We start from the raw sequence: 24,256 nt of genomic DNA, 5'->3' as shown, positions 1-24,256 counted from the left end.
ATCCAGCACCAGCTGCACTTTTTGATTTTGCAAACCTACGGTTCTTGTAAGAACATATCAACTTTTACGCAATCGGGAACTCCAGTGGGTTGCAAATAGATCTCGAAAAAGCCACTTGGGGGAAGTGGAAAGGGGGCACCCGGATTTTAACCGGGGACCTCTTGATCTGCAGTCAAATGCTCTACCACTGAGCTATACCCCCACATGGAACCAGATGCCTCTCTACGTGTTCTGATTGGTAACTTTTCAATCAGGCTCAAGGCAAGCAATAGTAATAAGGATAACTTTGTGCAGAGTGGCTTTTCACGATGATCTTGGAGCATGTCCCACAAGGATGGCTACGTGTGAAACCCCACCTTGCAGGTAAATCAGGGATGGTCATAGAAGAAAATAACCAGGGATGGCAGGAAAAAACACATTGAACAAAAAAGTATCCAGAATATGAGAAAACAACCCCCTCACCCACAGAGACAAGACTTCCTCCCTGCCAATAGTGTCTGGTTTAAATTCCCTTGACTCCACGCCCAGCTCACCTTGATTGACAGGCTACCTCCATTTAAGCCAATGGAAGGCCCAGCTGTGTAACCCACCACAAAATGGAGGTAAGACAGTCCAGCACAGCCTATGTATCTTGATAGCAATGAGAAATGCAAGCCTTGAGCAACAAAGGACAACCTCAAGAGAGGTCATGGGACGATGGCCTGTACTGCCATCGTCACGCTAAGCTTTGTCAAGTTGCAAGGGTCCTATCGGTTTCATTTGTTCTTTCAGAACCATTTCACATTCTCAGCGTGACCACAGTATCTTAATCCGGCTATCATATACAGCAGATTCCCCAAAAGCAAAAACTTTTCTACTTGGGGGAATTTTGAGACAGACACATTTTGTGTTTCAAAGTGAAATCCTCCTTAAATTTGCTCATGATTTGAATCAAAACCCTGTGAGTGGACTCCAAGACACAGTGGATAAGAATCTAGTAAAATATCTGTACACACTAGAAGAATCAAATTAACACTGAAATGAAATGAAAATGTCCCCGCAATCGCCATGGAAGCTCTTTGGCATTGTAGGCGGCAGAACCACAATCCAGCACCAGCTGCACTTTTTGATTTTGCAAACCTACGGTTCTTGTAAGAACATATCAACTGTTACGCAAGCGGGAACTCCAGTGGGTTGCCAATAGATCTCGAAAAAGCCACTTGGGGGAAGTGGAAAGGGGGCACCCGGATTTGAACCGGGGCCCTCTTGATCTGCAGTCAAATGCTCTACCACTGAGCTATACCCCCACATAGAACCAGATGCCTCTCTACGTGTTCTGATTGGTAACTTTTCAATCAGGCTCAAGGCAAGCAATAGTAATAAGGATAACTTTGTGCAGAGTGGCTTTTCACGATGATCTTGGAGCATGTCCCACAAGGATGGCTACGTGTGAAACCCCACCTTGCAGGTAAATCAGGGATGGTCATAGAAGAAAATAACCAGGGATGGCAGGAAAAAACACATTGAACAAAAAAGTATCCAGAATATGAGAAAACAACCCCCTCACCCACAGAGACAAGACTTCCTCCCCGCCAATAGTGTCTGGTTTAAATTCCCTTGACTCCACGCCCAGCTCACCTTGATTGACAGGCTACCTCCATTTAAGCCAATGGAAGGCCCAGCTGTGTAACCCACCACAAAATGGAGGTAAAACAGTCCAGCACAGCCTATGTATCTTGATAGCAAAGAGAAATGCGAGCCTTGAGCAACAAAGGACAACCTCAAGAGAGGTCATGGGACGAAGGCCTGTACTGCCATCGTCACGCTAAGCTTTGTCAAGTTGCAAGGGTTCTATCGGTTTCATTTGTTCTTTCAGATCCATTTCACATTCTCAGTGTGACCACAGTATCTTAATCCGGCTATCATATACAGCAGATTCACCTAAACCGAAAACTTTTCTACTTGGGGGAATTTTGAGACAGACACATTTTGTGTTTCAAAGTGAAATCCTCCTTAAATTTGCTCATGATTTGAATCAAAACCCTGTGAGTGGACTCCAAGACAGTGGATAGGAATCTAGTAAAATATCTGTACACACTAGAAGAATCAAATTAACACTGAAATGAAATGAAAATGTCCCCGCAATCGCCATGGAAGCTCTTTGGCATTGTAGGCGGCAGAACCACAATCCAGCACCAGCTGCACTTTTTGATTTTGCAAACCTACGGTTCTTGTAAGAACATATCAACTGTTACGCAAGCGGGAACTCCAGTGGGTTGCCAATAGATCTCGAAAAAGCCACTTGGGGGAAGTGGAAAGGGGGCACCCGGATTTGAACCGGGGCCCTCTTGATCTGCAGTCAAATGCTTTACCACTGAGCTATACCCCCACATAGAACCAGATGCCTCTCTACGTGTTCTGATTGGTAACTTTTCAATCAGGCTCAAGGCAAGCAATAGTAATAAGGATAACTTTGTGCAGAGTGGCTTTTCACGATGATCTTGGAGCATGTCCCACAAGGATGGCTACGTGTGAAACCCCACCTTGCAGGTAAATCAGGGATGGTCATAGAAGAAAATAACCAGGGATGGCAGGAAAAAACACATTGAACAAAAAAGTATCCAGAATATGAGAAAACAACCCCCTCACCCACAGAGACAAGACTTCCTCCCCGCCAATAGTGTCTGGTTTAAATTCCCTTGACTCCACCCCCAGCTCACCTTGATTGACAGGCTACCTCCATTTAAGCCAATGGAAGGCCCAGCTGTGTAACCCGCCACAAAATGGAGGTAAAACAGTCCAGCACAGCCTATGTATCTTGATAGCAAACAAAAATGCGAGCCTTGAGCAACAAAGGACAACCTCAAGAGAGGTCATGGGACGATGGCCTGTACTGCCATCGTCACGCTAAGCTTTGTCAAGTTGCAAGGGTCCTATCGGTTTCATTTGTTCTTTCAGAACCATTTCACATTCTCAGCGTGACCACAGTATCTTAATCCGGCTATCATATACAGCAGATTCCCCAAAAGCAAAAACTTTTCTACTTGGGGGAATTTTGAGACAGACACATTTTGTGTTTCAAAGTGAAATCCTCCTTAAATTTGCTCATGATTTGAATCAAAACCCTGTGAGTGGACTCCAAGACACAGTGGATAGGAATCTAGTAAAATATCTGTACACACTAGAAGAATCAAATTAACGCTGAAATGAAATGAAAATGTCCCCGCAATCGCCATGGAAGTTCTTTGGCATTGTAGGCGGCAGAACCACAATCCAGCACCAGCTGCACTTTTTGATTTTGCAAACCTACGGTTCTTGTAAGAACATATCAACTGTTACGCAATCGGGAACTCCAGTGGGTTGCAAATAGATGTCGAAAAAGCCACTTGGGGGAAGTGGAAAGGGGGCACCCGGATTTGAACCGGGGACCTCTTGATCTGCAGTCAAATGCTCTACCACTGAGCTATACCCCCACATGGAACCAGATGCCTCTCTACGTGTTCTGATTGGTAACTTTTCAATCAGGCTCAAGGCAAGCAATAGTAATAAGGATAACTTTGTGCAGAGTGGCTTTTCACGATGATCTTGGAGCATGTCCCACAAGGATGGCTACGTGTGAAACCCCACCTTGCAGGTAAATCAGGGATGGTCATAGAAGAAAATAACCAGGGATGGCAGGAAAAAACACATTGAACAAAAAAGTATCCAGAATATGAGAAAACAACCCCCTCACCCACAGAGACAAGACTTCCTCCCCGCCAATAGTGTCTGGTTTAAATTCCCTTGACTCCACGCCCAGCTCACCTTGATTGACAGGCTACCTCCATTTAAGCCAATGGAAGGCCCAGCTGTGTAACCCACCACAAAATGGAGGTAAGACAGTCCAGCACAGCCTATGTATCTTGATAGCAAAGAGAAATGCGAGCCTTGAGCAACAAAGGACAACCTCAAGAGAGGTCATGGGACGATGGCCTGTACTGCCATCGTCACGCTAAGCTTTGTCAAGTTGCAAGGGTCCTATCGGTTTCATTTGTTCTTTCAGAACCATTTCACATTCTCAGCGTGACCACAGTATCTTAATCCGGCTATCATATACAGCAGATTCCCCAAAAGCAAAAACTTTTCTACTTGGGGGAATTTTGAGACAGACACATTTTGTGTTTCAAAGTGAAATCCTCCTTAAATTTGCTCATGATTTGAATCAAAACCCTGTGAGTGGACTCCAAGACACAGTGGATAGGAATCTAGTAAAATATCTGTACACACTAGAAGAATCAAATTAACGCTGAAATGAAATGAAAATGTCCCCGCAATCGCCATGGAAGTTCTTTGGCATTGTAGGCGGCAGAACCACAATCCAGCACCAGCTGCACTTTTTGATTTTGCAAACCTACGGTTCTTGTAAGAACATATCAACTTTTACGCAATCGGGAACTCCAGTGGGTTGCAAATAGATCTCGAAAAAGCCACTTGGGGGAAGTGGAAAGGGGGCACCCGGATTTGAACCGGGGACCTCTTGATCTGCAGTCAAATGCTCTACCACTGAGCTATACCCCCACATGGAACCAGATGCCTCTCTACGTGTTCTGATTGGTAACTTTTCAATCAGGCTCAAGGCAAGCAATAGTAATAAGGATAACTTTGTGCAGAGTGGCTTTTCACGATGATCTTGGAGCATGTCCCACAAGGATGGCTACGTGTGAAACCCCACCTTGCAGGTAAATCAGGGATGGTCATAGAAGAAAATAACCAGGGATGGCAGGAAAAAACACATTGAACAAAAAAGTATCCAGAATATGAGAAAACAACCCCCTCACCCACAGAGACAAGACTTCCTCCCCGCCAATAGTGTCTGGTTTAAATTCCCTTGACTCCACGCCCAGCTCACCTTGATTGACAGGCTACCTCCATTTAAGCCAATGGAAGGCCCAGCTGTGTAACCCACCACAAAATGGAGGTAAAACAGTCCAGCACAGCCTATATATCTTGATAGCAAAGAGAAATGCGAGCCTTGAGCAACAAAGGACAACCTCAAGAGAGGTCATGGGACGAAGGCCTGTACTGCCATCGTCACGCTAAGCTTTGTCAAGTTGCAAGGGTTCTATCGGTTTCATTTGTTCTTTCAGATCCATTTCACATTCTCAGTGTGACCACAGTATCTTAATCCGGCTATCATATACAGCAGATTCACCTAAACCGAAAACTTTTCTACTTGGGGGAATTTTGAGACAGACACATTTTGTGTTTCAAAGTGAAATCCTCTTTAAATTTGCTCATGATTTGAATCAAAACCCTGTGAGTGGACTCCAAGACAGTGGATAGGAATCTAGTAAAATATCTGTACACACTAGAAGAATCAAATTAACACTGAAATGAAATGAAAATGTCCCCGCAATCGCCATGGAAGCTCTTTGGCATTGTAGGCGGCAGAACCACAATCCAGCACCAGCTGCACTTTTTGATTTTGCAAACCTACGGTTCTTGTAAGAACATATCAACTGTTACGCAAGCGGGAACTCCAGTGGGTTGCCAATAGATCTCGAAAAAGCCACTTGGGGGAAGTGGAAAGGGGGCACCCGGATTTGAACCGGGGCCCTCTTGATCTGCAGTCAAATGCTCTACCACTGAGCTATACCCCCACATAGAACCAGATGCCTCTCTACGTGTTCTGATTGGTAACTTTTCAATCAGGCTCAAGGCAAGCAATAGTAATAAGGATAACTTTGTGCAGAGTGGCTTTTCACGATGATCTTGGAGCATGTCCCACAAGGATGGCTATGTGTGAAACCCCACCTTGCAGGTAAATCAGGGATGGTCATAGAAGAAAATAACCAGGGATGGCAGGAAAAAACACATTGAACAAAAAAGTATCCAGAATATGAGAAAACAACCCCCTCACCCACAGAGACAAGACTTCCTCCCCGCCAATAGTGTCTGGTTTAAATTCCCTTGACTCCACCCCCAGCTCACCTTGATTGACAGGCTACCTCCATTTAAGCCAATGGAAGGCCCAGCTGTGTAACCCACCACAAAATGGAGGTAAGACAGTCCAGCACAGCCTATGTATCTTGATAGCAAAGAGAAATGCGAGCCTTGAGCAACAAAGGACAACCTCAAGAGAGGTCATGGGACGATGGCCTGTACTGCCATCGTCACGCTAAGCTTTGTCAAGTTGCAAGGGTCCTATCGGTTTCATTTGTTCTTTCAGAACCATTTCACATTCTCAGCGTGACCACAGTATCTTAATCCGGCTATCATATACAGCAGATTCCCCAAAAGCAAAAACTTTTCTACTTGGGGGAATTTTGAGACAGACACATTTTGTGTTTCAAAGTGAAATCCTCCTTAAATTTGCTCATGATTTGAATCAAAACCCTGTGAGTGGACTCCAAGACACAGTGGATAGGAATCTAGTAAAATATCTGTACACACTAGAAGAATCAAATTAACGCTGAAATGAAATGAAAATGTCCCCGCAATCGCCATGGAAGTTCTTTGGCATTGTAGGCGGCAGAACCACAATCCAGCACCAGCTGCACTTTTTGATTTTGCAAACCTACGGTTCTTGTAAGAACATATCAACTGTTACGCAATCGGGAACTCCAGTGGGTTGCAAATAGATCTCGAAAAAGCCACTTGGGGGAAGTGGAAAGGGGGCACCCGGATTTTAACCGGGGACCTCTTGATCTGCAGTCAAATGCTCTACCACTGAGCTATACCCCCACATGGAACCAGATGCCTCTCTACGTGTTCTGATTGGTAACTTTTCAATCAGGCTCAAGGCAAGCAATAGTAATAAGGATAACTTTGTGCAGAGTGGCTTTTCACAATGATCTTGGAGCATGTCCCACAAGGATGGCTACGTGTGAAACCCCACCTTGCAGGTAAATCAGGGATGGTCATAGAAGAAAATAACCAGGGATGGCAGGAAAAAACACATTGAACAAAAAAGTATCCAGAATATGAGAAAACAACCCCCTCACCCACAGAGACAAGACTTCCTCCCCGCCAATAGTGTCTGGTTTAAATTCCCTTGACTCCACCCCCAGCTCACCTTGATTGACAGGCTACCTCCATTTAAGCCAATGGAAGGCCCAGCTGTGTAACCCGCCACAAAATGGAGGTAAAACAGTCCAGCACAGCCTATGTATCTTGATAGCAAACAAAAATGCGAGCCTTGAGCAACAAAGGACAACCTCAAGAGAGGTCATGGGACGATGGCCTGTACTGCCATCGTCACGCTAAGCTTTGTCAAGTTGCAAGGGTCCTATCGGTTTCATTTGTTCTTTCAGAACCATTTCACATTCTCAGCGTGACCACAGTATCTTAATCCGGCTATCATATACAGCAGATTCCCCAAAAGCAAAAACTTTTCTACTTGGGGGAATTTTGAGACAGACACATTTTGTGTTTCAAAGTGAAATCCTCCTTAAATTTGCTCATGATTTGAATCAAAACCCTGTGAGTGGACTCCAAGACACAGTGGATAGGAATCTAGTAAAATATCTGTACACACTAGAAGAATCAAATTAACGCTGAAATGAAATGAAAATGTCCCCGCAATCGCCATGGAAGTTCTTTGGCATTGTAGGCGGCAGAACCACAATCCAGCACCAGCTGCACTTTTTGATTTTGCAAACCTACGGTTCTTGTAAGAACATATCAACTGTTACGCAATCGGGAACTCCAGTGGGTTGCAAATAGATGTCGAAAAAGCCACTTGGGGGAAGTGGAAAGGGGGCACCCGGATTTGAACCGGGGACCTCTTGATCTGCAGTCAAATGCTCTACCACTGAGCTATACCCCCACATGGAACCAGATGCCTCTCTACGTGTTCTGATTGGTAACTTTTCAATCAGGCTCAAGGCAAGCAATAGTAATAAGGATAACTTTGTGCAGAGTGGCTTTTCACGATGATCTTGGAGCATGTCCCACAAGGATGGCTACGTGTGAAACCCCACCTTGCAGGTAAATCAGGGATGGTCATAGAAGAAAATAACCAGGGATGGCAGGAAAAAACACATTGAACAAAAAAGTATCCAGAATATGAGAAAACAACCCCCTCACCCACAGAGACAAGACTTCCTCCCCGCCAATAGTGTCTGGTTTAAATTCCCTTGACTCCACGCCCAGCTCACCTTGATTGACAGGCTACCTCCATTTAAGCCAATGGAAGGCCCAGCTGTGTAACCCACCACAAAATGGAGGTAAGACAGTCCAGCACAGCCTATGTATCTTGATAGCAAAGAGAAATGCGAGCCTTGAGCAACAAAGGACAACCTCAAGAGAGGTCATGGGACGATGGCCTGTACTGCCATCGTCACGCTAAGCTTTGTCAAGTTGCAAGGGTCCTATCGGTTTCATTTGTTCTTTCAGAACCATTTCACATTCTCAGCGTGACCACAGTATCTTAATCCGGCTATCATATACAGCAGATTCCCCAAAAGCAAAAACTTTTCTACTTGGGGGAATTTTGAGACAGACACATTTTGTGTTTCAAAGTGAAATCCTCCTTAAATTTGCTCATGATTTGAATCAAAACCCTGTGAGTGGACTCCAAGACACAGTGGATAGGAATCTAGTAAAATATCTGTACACACTAGAAGAATCAAATTAACGCTGAAATGAAATGAAAATGTCCCCGCAATCGCCATGGAAGTTCTTTGGCATTGTAGGCGGCAGAACCACAATCCAGCACCAGCTGCACTTTTTGATTTTGCAAACCTACGGTTCTTGTAAGAACATATCAACTTTTACGCAATCGGGAACTCCAGTGGGTTGCAAATAGATCTCGAAAAAGCCACTTGGGGGAAGTGGAAAGGGGGCACCCGGATTTGAACCGGGGACCTCTTGATCTGCAGTCAAATGCTCTACCACTGAGCTATACCCCCACATGGAACCAGATGCCTCTCTACGTGTTCTGATTGGTAACTTTTCAATCAGGCTCAAGGCAAGCAATAGTAATAAGGATAACTTTGTGCAGAGTGGCTTTTCACGATGATCTTGGAGCATGTCCCACAAGGATGGCTACGTGTGAAACCCCACCTTGCAGGTAAATCAGGGATGGTCATAGAAGAAAATAACCAGGGATGGCAGGAAAAAACACATTGAACAAAAAAGTATCCAGAATATGAGAAAACAACCCCCTCACCCACAGAGACAAGACTTCCTCCCCGCCAATAGTGTCTGGTTTAAATTCCCTTGACTCCACGCCCAGCTCACCTTGATTGACAGGCTACCTCCATTTAAGCCAATGGAAGGCCCAGCTGTGTAACCCACCACAAAATGGAGGTAAAACAGTCCAGCACAGCCTATATATCTTGATAGCAAAGAGAAATGCGAGCCTTGAGCAACAAAGGACAACCTCAAGAGAGGTCATGGGACGAAGGCCTGTACTGCCATCGTCACGCTAAGCTTTGTCAAGTTGCAAGGGTTCTATCGGTTTCATTTGTTCTTTCAGATCCATTTCACATTCTCAGTGTGACCACAGTATCTTAATCCGGCTATCATATACAGCAGATTCACCTAAACCGAAAACTTTTCTACTTGGGGGAATTTTGAGACAGACACATTTTGTGTTTCAAAGTGAAATCCTCTTTAAATTTGCTCATGATTTGAATCAAAACCCTGTGAGTGGACTCCAAGACAGTGGATAGGAATCTAGTAAAATATCTGTACACACTAGAAGAATCAAATTAACACTGAAATGAAATGAAAATGTCCCCGCAATCGCCATGGAAGCTCTTTGGCATTGTAGGCGGCAGAACCACAATCCAGCACCAGCTGCACTTTTTGATTTTGCAAACCTACGGTTCTTGTAAGAACATATCAACTGTTACGCAAGCGGGAACTCCAGTGGGTTGCCAATAGATCTCGAAAAAGCCACTTGGGGGAAGTGGAAAGGGGGCACCCGGATTTGAACCGGGGCCCTCTTGATCTGCAGTCAAATGCTCTACCACTGAGCTATACCCCCACATAGAACCAGATGCCTCTCTACGTGTTCTGATTGGTAACTTTTCAATCAGGCTCAAGGCAAGCAATAGTAATAAGGATAACTTTGTGCAGAGTGGCTTTTCACGATGATCTTGGAGCATGTCCCACAAGGATGGCTATGTGTGAAACCCCACCTTGCAGGTAAATCAGGGATGGTCATAGAAGAAAATAACCAGGGATGGCAGGAAAAAACACATTGAACAAAAAAGTATCCAGAATATGAGAAAACAACCCCCTCACCCACAGAGACAAGACTTCCTCCCCGCCAATAGTGTCTGGTTTAAATTCCCTTGACTCCACCCCCAGCTCACCTTGATTGACAGGCTACCTCCATTTAAGCCAATGGAAGGCCCAGCTGTGTAACCCACCACAAAATGGAGGTAAGACAGTCCAGCACAGCCTATGTATCTTGATAGCAAAGAGAAATGCGAGCCTTGAGCAACAAAGGACAACCTCAAGAGAGGTCATGGGACGATGGCCTGTACTGCCATCGTCACGCTAAGCTTTGTCAAGTTGCAAGGGTCCTATCGGTTTCATTTGTTCTTTCAGAACCATTTCACATTCTCAGCGTGACCACAGTATCTTAATCCGGCTATCATATACAGCAGATTCCCCAAAAGCAAAAACTTTTCTACTTGGGGGAATTTTGAGACAGACACATTTTGTGTTTCAAAGTGAAATCCTCCTTAAATTTGCTCATGATTTGAATCAAAACCCTGTGAGTGGACTCCAAGACACAGTGGATAGGAATCTAGTAAAATATCTGTACACACTAGAAGAATCAAATTAACGCTGAAATGAAATGAAAATGTCCCCGCAATCGCCATGGAAGTTCTTTGGCATTGTAGGCGGCAGAACCACAATCCAGCACCAGCTGCACTTTTTGATTTTGCAAACCTACGGTTCTTGTAAGAACATATCAACTGTTACGCAATCGGGAACTCCAGTGGGTTGCAAATAGATCTCGAAAAAGCCACTTGGGGGAAGTGGAAAGGGGGCACCCGGATTTTAACCGGGGACCTCTTGATCTGCAGTCAAATGCTCTACCACTGAGCTATACCCCCACATGGAACCAGATGCCTCTCTACGTGTTCTGATTGGTAACTTTTCAATCAGGCTCAAGGCAAGCAATAGTAATAAGGATAACTTTGTGCAGAGTGGCTTTTCACAATGATCTTGGAGCATGTCCCACAAGGATGGCTACGTGTGAAACCCCACCTTGCAGGTAAATCAGGGATGGTCATAGAAGAAAATAACCAGGGATGGCAGGAAAAAACACATTGAACAAAAAAGTATCCAGAATATGAGAAAACAACCCCCTCACCCACAGAGACAAGACTTCCTCCCCGCCAATAGTGTCTGGTTTAAATTCCCTTGACTCCACGCCCAGCTCACCTTGATTGACAGGCTACCTCCATTTAAGCCAATGGAAGGCCCAGCTGTGTAACCCACCACAAAATGGAGGTAAGACAGTCCAGCACAGCCTATGTATCTTGATAGCAAAGAGAAATGCGAGCCTTGAGCAACAAAGGACAACCTCAAGAGAGGTCATGGGACGATGGCCTGTACTGCCATCGTCACGCTAAGCTTTGTCAAGTTGCAAGGGTCCTATCGGTTTCATTTGTTCTTTCAGAACCATTTCACATTCTCAGCGTGACCACAGTATCTTAATCCGGCTATCATATACAGCAGATTCCCCAAAAGCAAAAACTTTTCTACTTGGGGGAATTTTGAGACAGACACATTTTGTGTTTCAAAGTGAAATCCTCCTTAAATTTGCTCATGATTTGAATCAAAACCCTGTGAGTGGACTCCAAGACACAGTGGATAGGAATCTAGTAAAATATCTGTACACACTAGAAGAATCAAATTAACGCTGAAATGAAATGAAAATGTCCCCGCAATCGCCATGGAAGTTCTTTGGCATTGTAGGCGGCAGAACCACAATCCAGCACCAGCTGCACTTTTTGATTTTGCAAACCTACGGTTCTTGTAAGAACATATCAACTGTTACGCAATCGGGAACTCCAGTGGGTTGCAAATAGATGTCGAAAAAGCCACTTGGGGGAAGTGGAAAGGGGGCACCCGGATTTGAACCGGGGACCTCTTGATCTGCAGTCAAATGCTCTACCACTGAGCTATACCCCCACATGGAACCAGATGCCTCTCTACGTGTTCTGATTGGTAACTTTTCAATCAGGCTCAAGGCAAGCAATAGTAATAAGGATAACTTTGTGCAGAGTGGCTTTTCACGATGATCTTGGAGCATGTCCCACAAGGATGGCTACGTGTGAAACCCCACCTTGCAGGTAAATCAGGGATGGTCATAGAAGAAAATAACCAGGGATGGCAGGAAAAAACACATTGAACAAAAAAGTATCCAGAATATGAGAAAACAACCCCCTCACCCACAGAGACAAGACTTCCTCCCCGCCAATAGTGTCTGGTTTAAATTCCCTTGACTCCACCCCCAGCTCACCTTGATTGACAGGCTACCTCCATTTAAGCCAATGGAAGGCCCAGCTGTGTAACCCACCACAAAATGGAGGTAAGACAGTCCAGCACAGCCTATGTATCTTGATAGCAAAGAGAAATGCGAGCCTTGAGCAACAAAGGACAACCTCAAGAGAGGTCATGGGACGATGGCCTGTACTGCCATCGTCACGCTAAGCTTTGTCAAGTTGCAAGGGTCCTATCGGTTTCATTTGTTCTTTCAGAACCATTTCACATTCTCAGCGTGACCACAGTATCTTAATCCGGCTATCATATACAGCAGATTCCCCAAAAGCAAAAACTTTTCTACTTGGGGGAATTTTGAGACAGACACATTTTGTGTTTCAAAGTGAAATCCTCCTTAAATTTGCTCATGATTTGAATCAAAACCCTGTGAGTGGACTCCAAGACACAGTGGATAGGAATCTAGTAAAATATCTGTACACACTAGAAGAATCAAATTAACGCTGAAATGAAATGAAAATGTCCCCGCAATCGCCATGGAAGTTCTTTGGCATTGTAGGCGGCAGAACCACAATCCAGCACCAGCTGCACTTTTTGATTTTGCAAACCTACGGTTCTTGTAAGAACATATCAACTGTTACGCAATCGGGAACTCCAGTGGGTTGCAAATAGATCTCGAAAAAGCCACTTGGGGGAAGTGGAAAGGGGGCACCCGGATTTTAACCGGGGACCTCTTGATCTGCAGTCAAATGCTCTACCACTGAGCTATACCCCCACATGGAACCAGATGCCTCTCTACGTGTTCTGATTGGTAACTTTTCAATCAGGCTCAAGGCAAGCAATAGTAATAAGGATAACTTTGTGCAGAGTGGCTTTTCACAATGATCTTGGAGCATGTCCCACAAGGATGGCTACGTGTGAAACCCCACCTTGCAGGTAAATCAGGGATGGTCATAGAAGAAAATAACCAGGGATGGCAGGAAAAAACACATTGAACAAAAAAGTATCCAGAATATGAGAAAACAACCCCCTCACCCACAGAGACAAGACTTCCTCCCCGCCAATAGTGTCTGGTTTAAATTCCCTTGACTCCACGCCCAGCTCACCTTGATTGACAGGCTACCTCCATTTAAGCCAATGGAAGGCCCAGCTGTGTAACCCACCACAAAATGGAGGTAAGACAGTCCAGCACAGCCTATGTATCTTGATAGCAAAGAGAAATGCGAGCCTTGAGCAACAAAGGACAACCTCAAGAGAGGTCATGGGACGATGGCCTGTACTGCCATCGTCACGCTAAGCTTTGTCAAGTTGCAAGGGTCCTATCGGTTTCATTTGTTCTTTCAGAACCATTTCACATTCTCAGCGTGACCACAGTATCTTAATCCGGCTATCATATACAGCAGATTCCCCAAAAGCAAAAACTTTTCTACTTGGGGGAATTTTGAGACAGACACATTTTGTGTTTCAAAGTGAAATCCTCCTTAAATTTGCTCATGATTTGAATCAAAACCCTGTGAGTGGACTCCAAGACACAGTGGATAGGAATCTAGTAAAATATCTGTACACACTAGAAGAATCAAATTAACGCTGAAATGAAATGAAAATGTCCCCGCAATCGCCATGGAAGTTCTTTGGCATTGTAGGCGGCAGAACCACAATCCAGCACCAGCTGCACTTTTTGATTTTGCAAACCTACGGTTCTTGTAAGAACATATCAACTGTTACGCAATCGGGAACTCCAGTGGGTTGCAAATAGATCTCGAAAAAGCCACTTGGGGGAAGTGGAAAGGGGGCACCCGGATTTGAACCGGGGACCTCTTGATCTGCAGTCAAATGCTCTACCACTGAGCTATACCCCCACATGGAACCAGATGCCTCTCTACGTGTTCTGATTGGTAACTTTTCAATCAGGCTCAAGGCAAGCAATAGTAATAAGGATAACTTTGTGCAGAGTGGCTTTTCACGATGATCTTGGAGCATGTCCCACAAGGATGGCTACGTGTGAAACCCCACCTTGCAGGTAAATCAGGGATGGTCATAGAAGAAAATAACCAGGGATGGCAGGAAAAAACACATTGAACAAAAAAGTATCCAGAATATGAGAAAACAACCCCCTCACCCACAGAGACAAGACTTCCTCCCCGCCAATAGTGTCTGGTTTAAATTCCCTTGACTCCACGCCCAGCTCACCTTGATTGACAGGCTACCTCCATTTAAGCCAATGGAAGGCCCAGCTGTGTAACCCACCACAAAATGGAGGTAAAACAGTCCAGCACAGCCTATGTATCTTGATAGCAAAGAGAAATGCGAGCCTTGAGCAACAAAGGACAACCTCAAGAGAGGTCATGGGACGAAGGCCTGTACTGCCATCGTCACGCTAAGCTTTGTCAAGTTGCAAGGGTCCTATCGGTTTCATTTGTTCTTTCAGATCCATTTCACATTCTCAGTGTGACCACAGTATCTTAATCCGGCTATCATATACAGCAGATTCACCTAAACCGAAAACTTTTCTACTTGGGGGAATTTTGAGACAGACACATTTTGTGTTTCAAAGTGAAATCCTCCTTAAATTTGCTCATGATTTGAATCAAAACCCTGTGAGTGGACTCCAAGACACAGTGGATAGGAATCTAGTAAAATATCTGTACACACTAGAAGAATCAAATTAACACTGAAATGAAATGAAAATGTCCCCGCAATCGCCATGGAAGCTCTTTGGCATTGTAGGCGGCAGAACCACAATCCAGCACCAGCTGCACTTTTTGATTTTGCAAACCTACGGTTCTTGTAAGAACATATCAACTGTTACGCAAGCGGGAACTCCAGTGGGTTGCCAATAGATCTCGAAAAAGCCACTTGGGGGAAGTGGAAAGGGGGCACCCGGATTTGAACCGGGGCCCTCTTGAACTGCAGTCAAATGCTCTACCACTGAGCTATACCCCCACATAGAACCAGATGCCTCTCTAAGTGTTCTGATTGGTAACTTTTCAATCAGGCTCAAGGCAAGCAATAGTAATAAGGATAACTTTGTGCAGAGTGGCTTTTCACGATGATCTTGGAGCATGTCCCACAAGGATGGCTACGTGTGAAACCCCACCTTGCAGGTAAATCAGGGATGGTCATAGAAGAAAATAACCAGGGATGGCAGGAAAAAACACATTGAACAAAAAAGTATCCAGAATATGAGAAAACAACCCCCTCACCCACAGAGACAAGACTTCCTCCCCGCCAATAGTGTCTGGTTTAAATTCCCTTGACTCCACCCCCAGCTCACCTTGATTGACAGGCTACCTCCATTTAAGCCAATGGAAGGCCCAGCTGTGTAACCCGCCACAAAATGGAGGTAAAACAGTCCAGCACAGCCTATGTATCTTGATAGCAAACAAAAATGCGAGCCTTGAGCAACAAAGGACAACCTCAAGAGAGGTCATGGGACGATGGCCTGTACTGCCATCGTCACGCTAAGCTTTGTCAAGTTGCAAGGGTCCTATCGGTTTCATTTGTTCTTTCAGAACCATTTCACATTCTCAGCGTGACCACAGTATCTTAATCCGGCTATCATATACAGCAGATTCACCTAAACCGAAAACTTTTCTACTTGGGGGAATTTTGAGACAGACACATTTTGTGTTTCAAAGTGAAATCCTCCTTAAATTTGCTCATGATTTGAATCAAAACCCTGTGAGTGGACTCCAAGACACAGTGGATAGGAATCTAGTAAAATATCTGTACACACTAGAAGAATCAAATTAACACTGAAATGAAATGAAAATGTCCCCGCAATCGCCATGGAAGCTCTTTGGCATTGTAGGCGGCAGAACCACAATCCAGCACCAGCTGCACTTTTTGATTTTGCAAACCTACGGTTCTTGTAAGAACATATCAACTGTTACGCAATCGGGAACTCCAGTGGGTTGCAAATAGATCTCGAAAAAGCCACTTGGGGGAAGTGGAAAGGGGGCACCCGGATTTGAACCGGGGACCTCTTGATCTGCAGTCAAATGCTCTACCACTGAGCTATACCCCCACATGGACCCAGATGCCTCTCTACGTGTTCTGATTGGTAACTTTTCAATCAGGCTCAAGGCAAGCAATAGTAACAAGGATAACTTTGTGCAGAGTGGCTTTTCACGATGATCTTGGAGCATGTCCCACAAGGATGGCTACGTGTGAAACCCCACCTTGCAGGTAAATCAGGGATGGTCATAGAAGAAAATAACCAGGGATGGCAGGAAAAAACACATTGAACAAAAAAGTATCCAGAATATGAGAAAACAACCCCCTCACCCACAGAGACAAGACTTCCTCCCCGCCAATAGTGTCTGGTTTAAATTCCCTTGACTCCACCCCCAGCTCACCTTGATTGACAGGCTACCTCCATTTAAGCCAATGGAAGGCCCAGCTGTGTAACCCGCCACAAAATGGAGGTAAAACAGTCCAGCACAGCCTATGTATCTTGATAGCAAACAAAAATGCGAGCCTTGAGCAACAAAGGACAACCTCAAGAGAGGTCATGGGACGATGGCCTGTACTGCCATCGTCACGCTAAGCTTTGTCAAGTTGCAAGTGTCCTATCGGTTTCATTTGTTCTTTCAGAACCATTTCACATTCTCAGCGTGACCACAGTATCTTAATCCGGCTATCATATACAGCAGATTCACCTAAACCGAAAACTTTTCTACTTGGGGGAATTTTGAGACAGACACATTTTGTGTTTCAAAGTGAAATCCTCCTTAAATTTGCTCATGATTTGAATCAAAACCCTGTGAGTGGACTCCAAGACACAGTGGATAGGAATCTAGTAAAATATCTGTACACACTAGAAGAATCAAATTAACGCTGAAATGAAATGAAAATGTCCCCGCAATCGCCATGGAAGTTCTTTGGCATTGTAGGCGGCAGAACCACAATCCAGCACCAGCTGCACTTTTTGATTTTGCAAACCTACGGTTCTTGTAAGAACATATCAACTGTTACGCAATCGGGAACTCCAGTGGGTTGCAAATAGATGTCGAAAAAGCCACTTGGGGGAAGTGGAAAGGGGGCACCCGGATTTGAACCGGGGACCTCTTGATCTGCAGTCAAATGCTCTACCACTGAGCTATACCCCCACATGGAACCAGATGCCTCTCTACGTGTTCTGATTGGTAACTTTTCAATCAGGCTCAAGGCAAGCAATAGTAATAAGGATAACTTTGTGCAGAGTGGCTTTTCACGATGATCTTGGAGCATGTCCCACAAGGATGGCTACGTGTGAAACCCCACCTTGCAGGTAAATCAGAGATGGTCATAGAAGAAAATAACCAGGGATGGCAGGAAAAAACACATTGAACAAAAAAGTATCCAGAATATGAGAAAACAACCCCCTCACCCACAGAGACAAGACTTCCTCCCCGCCAATAGTGTCTGGTTTAAATTCCCTTGACTCCACGCCCAGCTCACCTTGATTGACAGGCTACCTCCATTTAAGCCAATGGAAGGCCCAGCTGTGTAACCCACCACAAAATGGAGGTAAAACAGTCCAGCACAGCCTATGTATCTTGATAGCAAAGAGAAATGCGAGCCTTGAGCAACAAAGGACAACCTCAAGAGAGGTCATGGGACGAAGGCCTGTACTGCCATCGTCACGCTAAGCTTTGTCAAGTTGCAAGGGTCCTATCGGTTTCATTTGTTCTTTCAGATCCATTTCACATTCTCAGTGTGACCACAGTATCTTAATCCGGCTATCATATACAGCAGATTCACCTAAACTGAAAACTTTTCTACTTGGGGGAATTTTGAGACAGACACATTTTGTGTTTCAAAGTGAAATCCTCCTTAAATTTGCTCATGATTTGAATCAAAACCCTGTGAGTGGACTCCAAGACACAGTGGATAGGAATCTAGTAAAATATCTGTACACACTAGAAGAATCAAATTAACACTGAAATGAAATGAAAATGTCCCCGCAATCGCCATGGAAGCTCTTTGGCATTGTAGGCGGCAGAACCACAATCCAGCACCAGCTGCACTTTTTGATATTGCAAACCTACGGTTCTTGTAAGAACATATCAACTGTTACGCAATCGGGAACTCCAGTGGGTTGCAAATAGATGTCGAAAAAGCCACTTGGGGGAAGTGGAAAGGGGGCACCCGGATTTGAACCGGGGACCTCTTGATCTGCAGTCAAATGCTCTACCACTGAGCTATACCCCCACATGGAACCAGATGCCTCTCTACGTGTTCTGATTGGTAACTTTTCAATCAGGCTCAAGGCAAGCAATAGTAATAAGGTAACTTTGTGCAGAGTGGCTTTTCACGATGATCTTGGAGCATGTCCCACAAGGATGGCTACGTGTGAAACCCCACCTTGCAGGTAAATCAGGGATGGTCATAGAAGAAAATAACCAGGGATGGCAGGAAAAAACACATTGAACAAAAAAGTATCCAGAATATGAGAAAACAACCCCCTCACCCACAGAGACAAGACTTCCTCCCCGCCAATAGTGTCTGGTTTAAATTCCCTTGACTCCACGCCCAGCTCACCTTGATTGACAGGCTACCTCCATTTAAGCCAATGGAAGGCCCAGCTGTGTAACCCACCACAAAATGGAGGTAAGACAGTCCAGCACAGCCTATGTATCTTGATAGCAATGAGAAATGCGAGCCTTGAGCAACAAAGGACAACCTCAAGAGAGGTCATGGGACGAAGGCCTGTACTGCCATCGTCACGCTAAGCTTTGTCAAGTTGCAAGGGTCCTATCGGTTTCATTTGTTCTTTCAGATCCATTTCACATTCTCAGTGTGACCACAGTATCTTAATCCGGCTATCATATACAGCAGATTCACCTAAACCGAAAACTTTTCTACTTGGGGGAATTTTGAGACAGACACATTTTGTGTTTCAAAGTGAAATCCTCCTTAAATTTGCTCATGATTTGAATCAAAACCCTGTGAGTGGACTCCAAGACACAGTGGATAGGAATCTAGTAAAATATCTGTACACACTAGAAGAATCAAATTAACACTGAAATGAAATGAAAATGTCCCCGCAATCGCCATGGAAGCTCTTTGGCATTGTAGGCGGCAGAACCACAATCCAGCACCAGCTGCACTTTTTGATTTTGCAAACCTACGGTTCTTGTAAGAACATATCAACTGTTACGCAAGCGGGAACTCCAGTGGGTTGCCAATAGATCTCGAAAAAGCCACTTGGGGGAAGTGGAAAGGGGGCACCCGGATTTGAACCGGGGCCCTCTTGATCTGCAGTCAAATGCTCTACCACTGAGCTATACCCCCACATAGAACCAGATGCCTCTCTAAGTGTTCTGATTGGTAACTTTTCAATCAGGCTCAAGGCAAGCAATAGTAATAGGGATAACTTTGTGCAGAGTGGCTTTTCACGATGATCTTGGAGCATGTCCCACAAGGATGGCTACGTGTGAAACCCCACCTTGCAGGTAAATCAGGGATGGTCATAGAAGAAAATAACCAGGGATGGCAGGAAAAAACACATTGAACAAAAAAGTATCCAGAATATGAGAAAACAACCCCCTCACCCACAGAGACAAGACTTCCTCCCCGCCAATAGTGTCTGGTTTAAATTCCCTTGACTCCACCCCCAGCTCACCTTGATTGACAGGCTACCTCCATTTAAGCCAATGGAAGGCCCAGCTGTGTAACCCGCCACAAAATGGAGGTAAAACAGTCCAGCACAGCCTATGTATCTTGATAGCAAACAAAAATGCGAGCCTTGAGCAACAAAGGACAACCTCAAGAGAGGTCATGGGACGAAGGCCTGTACTGCCATCGTCATGCTAAGCTTTGTCAAGTTGCAAGGGTCCTATCGGTTTCATTTGTTCTTTCAGAACCATTTCACATTCTCAGCGTGACCACAGTATCTTAATCCGGCTATCATATACAGCAGATTCCCCAAAACCGAAAACTTTTCTACTTGGGGGAATTTTGAGACAGACACATTTTGTGTTTCAAAGTGAAATCCTCCTTAAATTTGCTCATGATTTGAATCAAAACCCTGTGAGTGGACTCCAAGACACAGTGGATAGGAATCTAGTAAAATATCTGTACACACTAGAAGAATCAAATTAACGCTGAAATGAAATGAAAATGTCCCCGCAATCGCCATGGAAGTTCTTTGGCATTGTAGGCGGCAGAACCACAATCCAGCACCAGCTGCACTTTTTGATTTTGCAAACCTACGGTTCTTGTAAGAACATATCAACTGTTACGCAAGCGGGAACTCCAGTGGGTTGCCAATAGATGTCGAAAAAGCCACTTGGGGGAAGTGGAAAGGGGGCACCCGGATTTGAACCGGGGACCTCTTGATCTGCAGTCAAATGCTCTACCACTGAGCTATACCCCCACATGGAACCAGATGCCTCTCTACGTGTTCTGATTGGTAACTTTTCAATCAGGCTCAAGGCAAGCAATAGTAATAAGGATAACTTTGTGCAGAGTGGCTTTTCACGATGATCTTGGAGCATGTCCCACAAGGATGGCTACGTGTGAAACCCCACCTTGCAGGTAAATCAGGGATGGTCATAGAAGAAAATAACCAGGGATGGCAGGAAAAAACACATTGAACAAAAAAGTATCCAGAATATGAGAAAACAACCCCCTCACCCACAGAGACAAGACTTCCTCCCCGCCAATAGTGTCTGGTTTAAATTCCCTTGACTCCACGCCCAGCTCACCTTGATTGACAGGCTACCTCCATTTAAGCCAATGGAAGGCCCAGCTGTGTAACCCACCACAAAATGGAGGTAAGACAGTCCAGCACAGCCTATGTATCTTGATAGCAAAGAAAAATGCGAGCCTTGAGCAACAAAGGACAACTTCAAGAGAGGTCATGGGACGAAGGCCTGTACTGCCATCGTCACGCTAAGCTTTGTCAAGTTGCAAGGGTCCTATCGGTTTCATTTGTTCTTTCAGAACCATTTCACATTCTCAGCGTGACCACAGTATCTTAATCCGGCTATCATATACAGCAGATTCCCCAAAAGCAAAAACTTTTCTACTTGGGGGAATTTTGAGACAGACACATTTTGTGTTTCAAAGTGAAATCCTCCTTAAATTTGCTCATGATTTGAATCAAAACCCTGTGAGTGGACTCCAAGACACAGTGGGTAGGAATCTAGTGAAATATCTGTACACACTAGAAGAATCAAGTTAACGCTGAAAAGAAATGAAAATGTCCCCGCAATCGCCATGGAAGTTCTTTGGCATTGTAGGCGGCAGAACCACAATCCAGCACCAGCTGCACTTTTTGATTTTGCAAACCTACGGTTCTTGTAAGAACATATCAACTGTTACGCAATCGGGAACTCCAGTCGGTTGCAAATAGATCTCGAAAAAGCCACTTGGGGGAAGTGGAAAGGGGGCACCCGGATTTGAACCGGGGACCTCTTGATCTGCAGTCAAATGCTCTACCACTGAGCTATACCCCCACATGGAACCAGATGCCTCTCTACATGTTCTGATTGGTAACTTTTCAATCAGGCTCAAGGCAAGCAATAGTAATAAGGATAACTTTGTGCAGAGTGGCTTTTCACGATGATCTTGGAGCATGTCCCACAAGGATGGCTACGTGTGAAACCCCACCTTGCAGGTAAATCAGGGATGGTCATAGAAGAAAATAACCAGGGATGGCAGGAAAAAACACATTGAACAAAAAAGTATCCAGAATATGAGAAAACAACCCCCTCACCCACAGAGACAAGACTTCCTCCCCGCCAATAGTGTCTGGTTTAAATTCCCTTGACTCCACGCCCAGCTCACCTTGATTGACAGGCTACCTCCATTTAAGCCAATGGAAGGCCCAGCTGTGTAACCCGCCACAAAATGGAGGTAAAACAGTCCAGCACAGCCTATGTATCTTGATAGGAAACAAAAATGCGAGCCTTGAGCAACAAAGGACAACCTCAAGAGAGGTCATGGGACGAAGGCCTGTACTGCCATCGTCACGCTAAGCTTTGTCAAGTTGCAAGGGTCCTATCGGTTTCATTTGTTCTTTCAGAACCATTTCACATTCTCAGCGTGACCACAGTATCTTAATCCGGCTATCATATACAGCAGATTCCCCAAAAGCAAAAACTTTTCTACTTGGGGGAATTTTGAGACAGACACATTTTGTGTTTCAAAGTGAAATCCTCCTTAAATTTGCTCATGATTTGAATCAAAACCCTGTGAGTGGACTCCAAGACACAGTGGGTAGGAATCTAGTGAAATATCTGTACACACTAGAAGAATCAAGTTAACGCTGAAAAGAAATGAAAATGTCCCCGCAATCGCCATGGAAGTTCTTTGGCATTGTAGGCGGCAGAACCACAATCCAGCACCAGCTGCACTTTTTGATTTTGCAAACCTACGGTTCTTGTAAGAACATATCAACTGTTACGCAATCGGGAACTCCAGTGGGTTGCAAATAGATGTCGAAAAAGCCACTTGGGGGAAGTGGAAAGGGGGCACCCGGATTTGAACCGGGGACCTCTTGATCTGCAGTCAAATGCTCTACCACTGAGCTATACCCCCACATGGAACCAGATGCCTCTCTACGTGTTCTGATTGGTAACTTTTCAATCAGGCTCAACGCAAGCAATAGTAATAAGGATAACTTTGTGCAGAGTGGCTTTTCACGATGATCTTGGAGCATGTCCCACAAGGATGGCTACGTGTGAAACCCCACCTTGCAGGTAAATCAGGGATGGTCATAGAAGAAAATAACCAGGGATGGCAGGAAAAAACACATTGAACAAAAAAGTATCCAGAATATGAGAAAACAACCCCCTCACCCACAGAGACAAGACTTCCTCCCTGCCAATAGTGTCTGGTTTAAATTCCCTTGACTCCACGCCCAGCTCACCTTGATTGACAGGCTACCTCCATTTAAGCCAATGGAAGGCCCAGCTGTGTAACCCACCACAAAATGGAGGTAAGACAGTCCAGCACAGCCTATGTATCTTGATAGCAAAGAAAAATGCGAGCCTTGAGCAACAAAGGACAACCTCAAGAGAGGTCATGGGACGAAGGCCTGTACTGCCATCGTCACGCTAAGCTTTGTCAAGTTGCAAGGGTCCTATCGGTTTCATTTGTTCTTTCAGATCCATTTCACATTCTCAGCGTGACCACAGTATCTTAATCCGGCTATCATATACAGCAGATTCCCCAAAAGCAAAAACTTTTCTACTTGGGGGAATTTTGAGACAGACACATTTTGTGTTTCAAAGTGAAATCCTCCTTAAATTTGCTCATGATTTGAATCAAAACCCTGTGAGTGGACTCCAAGACACAGTGGATAGGAATCTAGTAAAATATCTGTACACACTAGAAGAATCAAGTTAACGCTGAAAAGAAATGAAAATGTCCCCGCAATCGCCATGGAAGTTCTTTGGCATTGTAGGCGGCAGAACCACAATCCAGCACCAGCTGCACTTTTTGATTTTGCAAACCTACGGTTCTTGTAAGAACATATCAACTGTTACGCAATCGGGAACTCCAGTGGGTTGCAAATAGATCTCAAAAAAGCCACTTGGGGGAAGTGGAAAGAGGGCACCCGGATTTGAACCGGGGACCTCTTGATCTGCAGTCAAATGCTCTACCACTGAGCTATACCCCCACATTGAACCAGATGCCTCTCTACGTGTTCTGATTGGTAACTTTTCAATCAGGCTCAAGGCAAGCAATAGTAATAAGGATAACTTTGTGCAGAGTGGCTTTTCACGATGATCTTGGAGCATGTCCCACAAGGATGGCTACGTGTGAAACCCCACCTTGCAGGTAAATCAGGGATGGTCATAGAAGAAAATAACCAGGGATGGCAGGAAAAAAC

At 44.8% G+C, this 24,256-nt stretch overlaps 23 non-coding genes across 23 annotated transcripts; all 23 read right to left on the bottom strand.

Moving 5' to 3' along the window:
* Positions 1–130: 130 nt before the first annotated feature.
* Positions 131–202, bottom strand: trnac-gca (transfer RNA cysteine (anticodon GCA)). The gene has a single exon. It is a non-coding gene; the product is annotated as a tRNA-Cys (tRNA).
* A 1,012-nt stretch (positions 203–1,214) lies between these two features.
* Positions 1,215–1,286, bottom strand: trnac-gca (transfer RNA cysteine (anticodon GCA)). Its single transcript has one exon. It is a non-coding gene; the product is annotated as a tRNA-Cys (tRNA).
* Positions 1,287–2,296: 1,010 nt separating this feature from the next.
* Positions 2,297–2,368, bottom strand: trnac-gca (transfer RNA cysteine (anticodon GCA)). The gene has a single exon. It is a non-coding gene; the product is annotated as a tRNA-Cys (tRNA).
* Positions 2,369–3,380: 1,012 nt separating this feature from the next.
* On the bottom strand, positions 3,381–3,452 carry trnac-gca (transfer RNA cysteine (anticodon GCA)). The gene has a single exon. It is a non-coding gene; the product is annotated as a tRNA-Cys (tRNA).
* Positions 3,453–4,464: 1,012 nt separating this feature from the next.
* On the bottom strand, positions 4,465–4,536 carry trnac-gca (transfer RNA cysteine (anticodon GCA)). Its single transcript has one exon. It is a non-coding gene; the product is annotated as a tRNA-Cys (tRNA).
* A 1,010-nt stretch (positions 4,537–5,546) lies between these two features.
* trnac-gca (transfer RNA cysteine (anticodon GCA)) lies at positions 5,547–5,618 on the bottom strand. Its single transcript has one exon. It is a non-coding gene; the product is annotated as a tRNA-Cys (tRNA).
* Positions 5,619–6,630: 1,012 nt separating this feature from the next.
* Positions 6,631–6,702, bottom strand: trnac-gca (transfer RNA cysteine (anticodon GCA)). The gene has a single exon. It is a non-coding gene; the product is annotated as a tRNA-Cys (tRNA).
* A 1,012-nt stretch (positions 6,703–7,714) lies between these two features.
* On the bottom strand, positions 7,715–7,786 carry trnac-gca (transfer RNA cysteine (anticodon GCA)). Its single transcript has one exon. It is a non-coding gene; the product is annotated as a tRNA-Cys (tRNA).
* A 1,012-nt stretch (positions 7,787–8,798) lies between these two features.
* Positions 8,799–8,870, bottom strand: trnac-gca (transfer RNA cysteine (anticodon GCA)). The gene has a single exon. It is a non-coding gene; the product is annotated as a tRNA-Cys (tRNA).
* Positions 8,871–9,880: 1,010 nt separating this feature from the next.
* On the bottom strand, positions 9,881–9,952 carry trnac-gca (transfer RNA cysteine (anticodon GCA)). The gene has a single exon. It is a non-coding gene; the product is annotated as a tRNA-Cys (tRNA).
* Positions 9,953–10,964: 1,012 nt separating this feature from the next.
* trnac-gca (transfer RNA cysteine (anticodon GCA)) lies at positions 10,965–11,036 on the bottom strand. The gene has a single exon. It is a non-coding gene; the product is annotated as a tRNA-Cys (tRNA).
* Positions 11,037–12,048: 1,012 nt separating this feature from the next.
* trnac-gca (transfer RNA cysteine (anticodon GCA)) lies at positions 12,049–12,120 on the bottom strand. The gene has a single exon. It is a non-coding gene; the product is annotated as a tRNA-Cys (tRNA).
* A 1,012-nt stretch (positions 12,121–13,132) lies between these two features.
* Positions 13,133–13,204, bottom strand: trnac-gca (transfer RNA cysteine (anticodon GCA)). The gene has a single exon. It is a non-coding gene; the product is annotated as a tRNA-Cys (tRNA).
* Positions 13,205–14,216: 1,012 nt separating this feature from the next.
* trnac-gca (transfer RNA cysteine (anticodon GCA)) lies at positions 14,217–14,288 on the bottom strand. The gene has a single exon. It is a non-coding gene; the product is annotated as a tRNA-Cys (tRNA).
* A 1,012-nt stretch (positions 14,289–15,300) lies between these two features.
* On the bottom strand, positions 15,301–15,372 carry trnac-gca (transfer RNA cysteine (anticodon GCA)). The gene has a single exon. It is a non-coding gene; the product is annotated as a tRNA-Cys (tRNA).
* Positions 15,373–16,384: 1,012 nt separating this feature from the next.
* Positions 16,385–16,456, bottom strand: trnac-gca (transfer RNA cysteine (anticodon GCA)). The gene has a single exon. It is a non-coding gene; the product is annotated as a tRNA-Cys (tRNA).
* A 1,012-nt stretch (positions 16,457–17,468) lies between these two features.
* Positions 17,469–17,540, bottom strand: trnac-gca (transfer RNA cysteine (anticodon GCA)). The gene has a single exon. It is a non-coding gene; the product is annotated as a tRNA-Cys (tRNA).
* A 1,012-nt stretch (positions 17,541–18,552) lies between these two features.
* On the bottom strand, positions 18,553–18,624 carry trnac-gca (transfer RNA cysteine (anticodon GCA)). Its single transcript has one exon. It is a non-coding gene; the product is annotated as a tRNA-Cys (tRNA).
* Positions 18,625–19,635: 1,011 nt separating this feature from the next.
* Positions 19,636–19,707, bottom strand: trnac-gca (transfer RNA cysteine (anticodon GCA)). The gene has a single exon. It is a non-coding gene; the product is annotated as a tRNA-Cys (tRNA).
* A 1,012-nt stretch (positions 19,708–20,719) lies between these two features.
* trnac-gca (transfer RNA cysteine (anticodon GCA)) lies at positions 20,720–20,791 on the bottom strand. The gene has a single exon. It is a non-coding gene; the product is annotated as a tRNA-Cys (tRNA).
* A 1,012-nt stretch (positions 20,792–21,803) lies between these two features.
* trnac-gca (transfer RNA cysteine (anticodon GCA)) lies at positions 21,804–21,875 on the bottom strand. Its single transcript has one exon. It is a non-coding gene; the product is annotated as a tRNA-Cys (tRNA).
* A 1,012-nt stretch (positions 21,876–22,887) lies between these two features.
* trnac-gca (transfer RNA cysteine (anticodon GCA)) lies at positions 22,888–22,959 on the bottom strand. Its single transcript has one exon. It is a non-coding gene; the product is annotated as a tRNA-Cys (tRNA).
* Positions 22,960–23,971: 1,012 nt separating this feature from the next.
* On the bottom strand, positions 23,972–24,043 carry trnac-gca (transfer RNA cysteine (anticodon GCA)). The gene has a single exon. It is a non-coding gene; the product is annotated as a tRNA-Cys (tRNA).
* Between the last annotated feature and the right edge of the window lie 213 nt (positions 24,044–24,256).

This window comes from Lepisosteus platostomus, chromosome 9 (genome assembly GCF_059453375.1).
Source record: "Lepisosteus platostomus isolate fLepPlt1 chromosome 9, fLepPlt1.hap1, whole genome shotgun sequence".
NCBI lineage: Eukaryota > Metazoa > Chordata > Actinopteri > Semionotiformes > Lepisosteidae > Lepisosteus > Lepisosteus platostomus.
The sequence above is the reverse complement of the archived record's forward strand: the minus strand, read 5'-3'. Positions and strand labels throughout refer to the sequence as shown.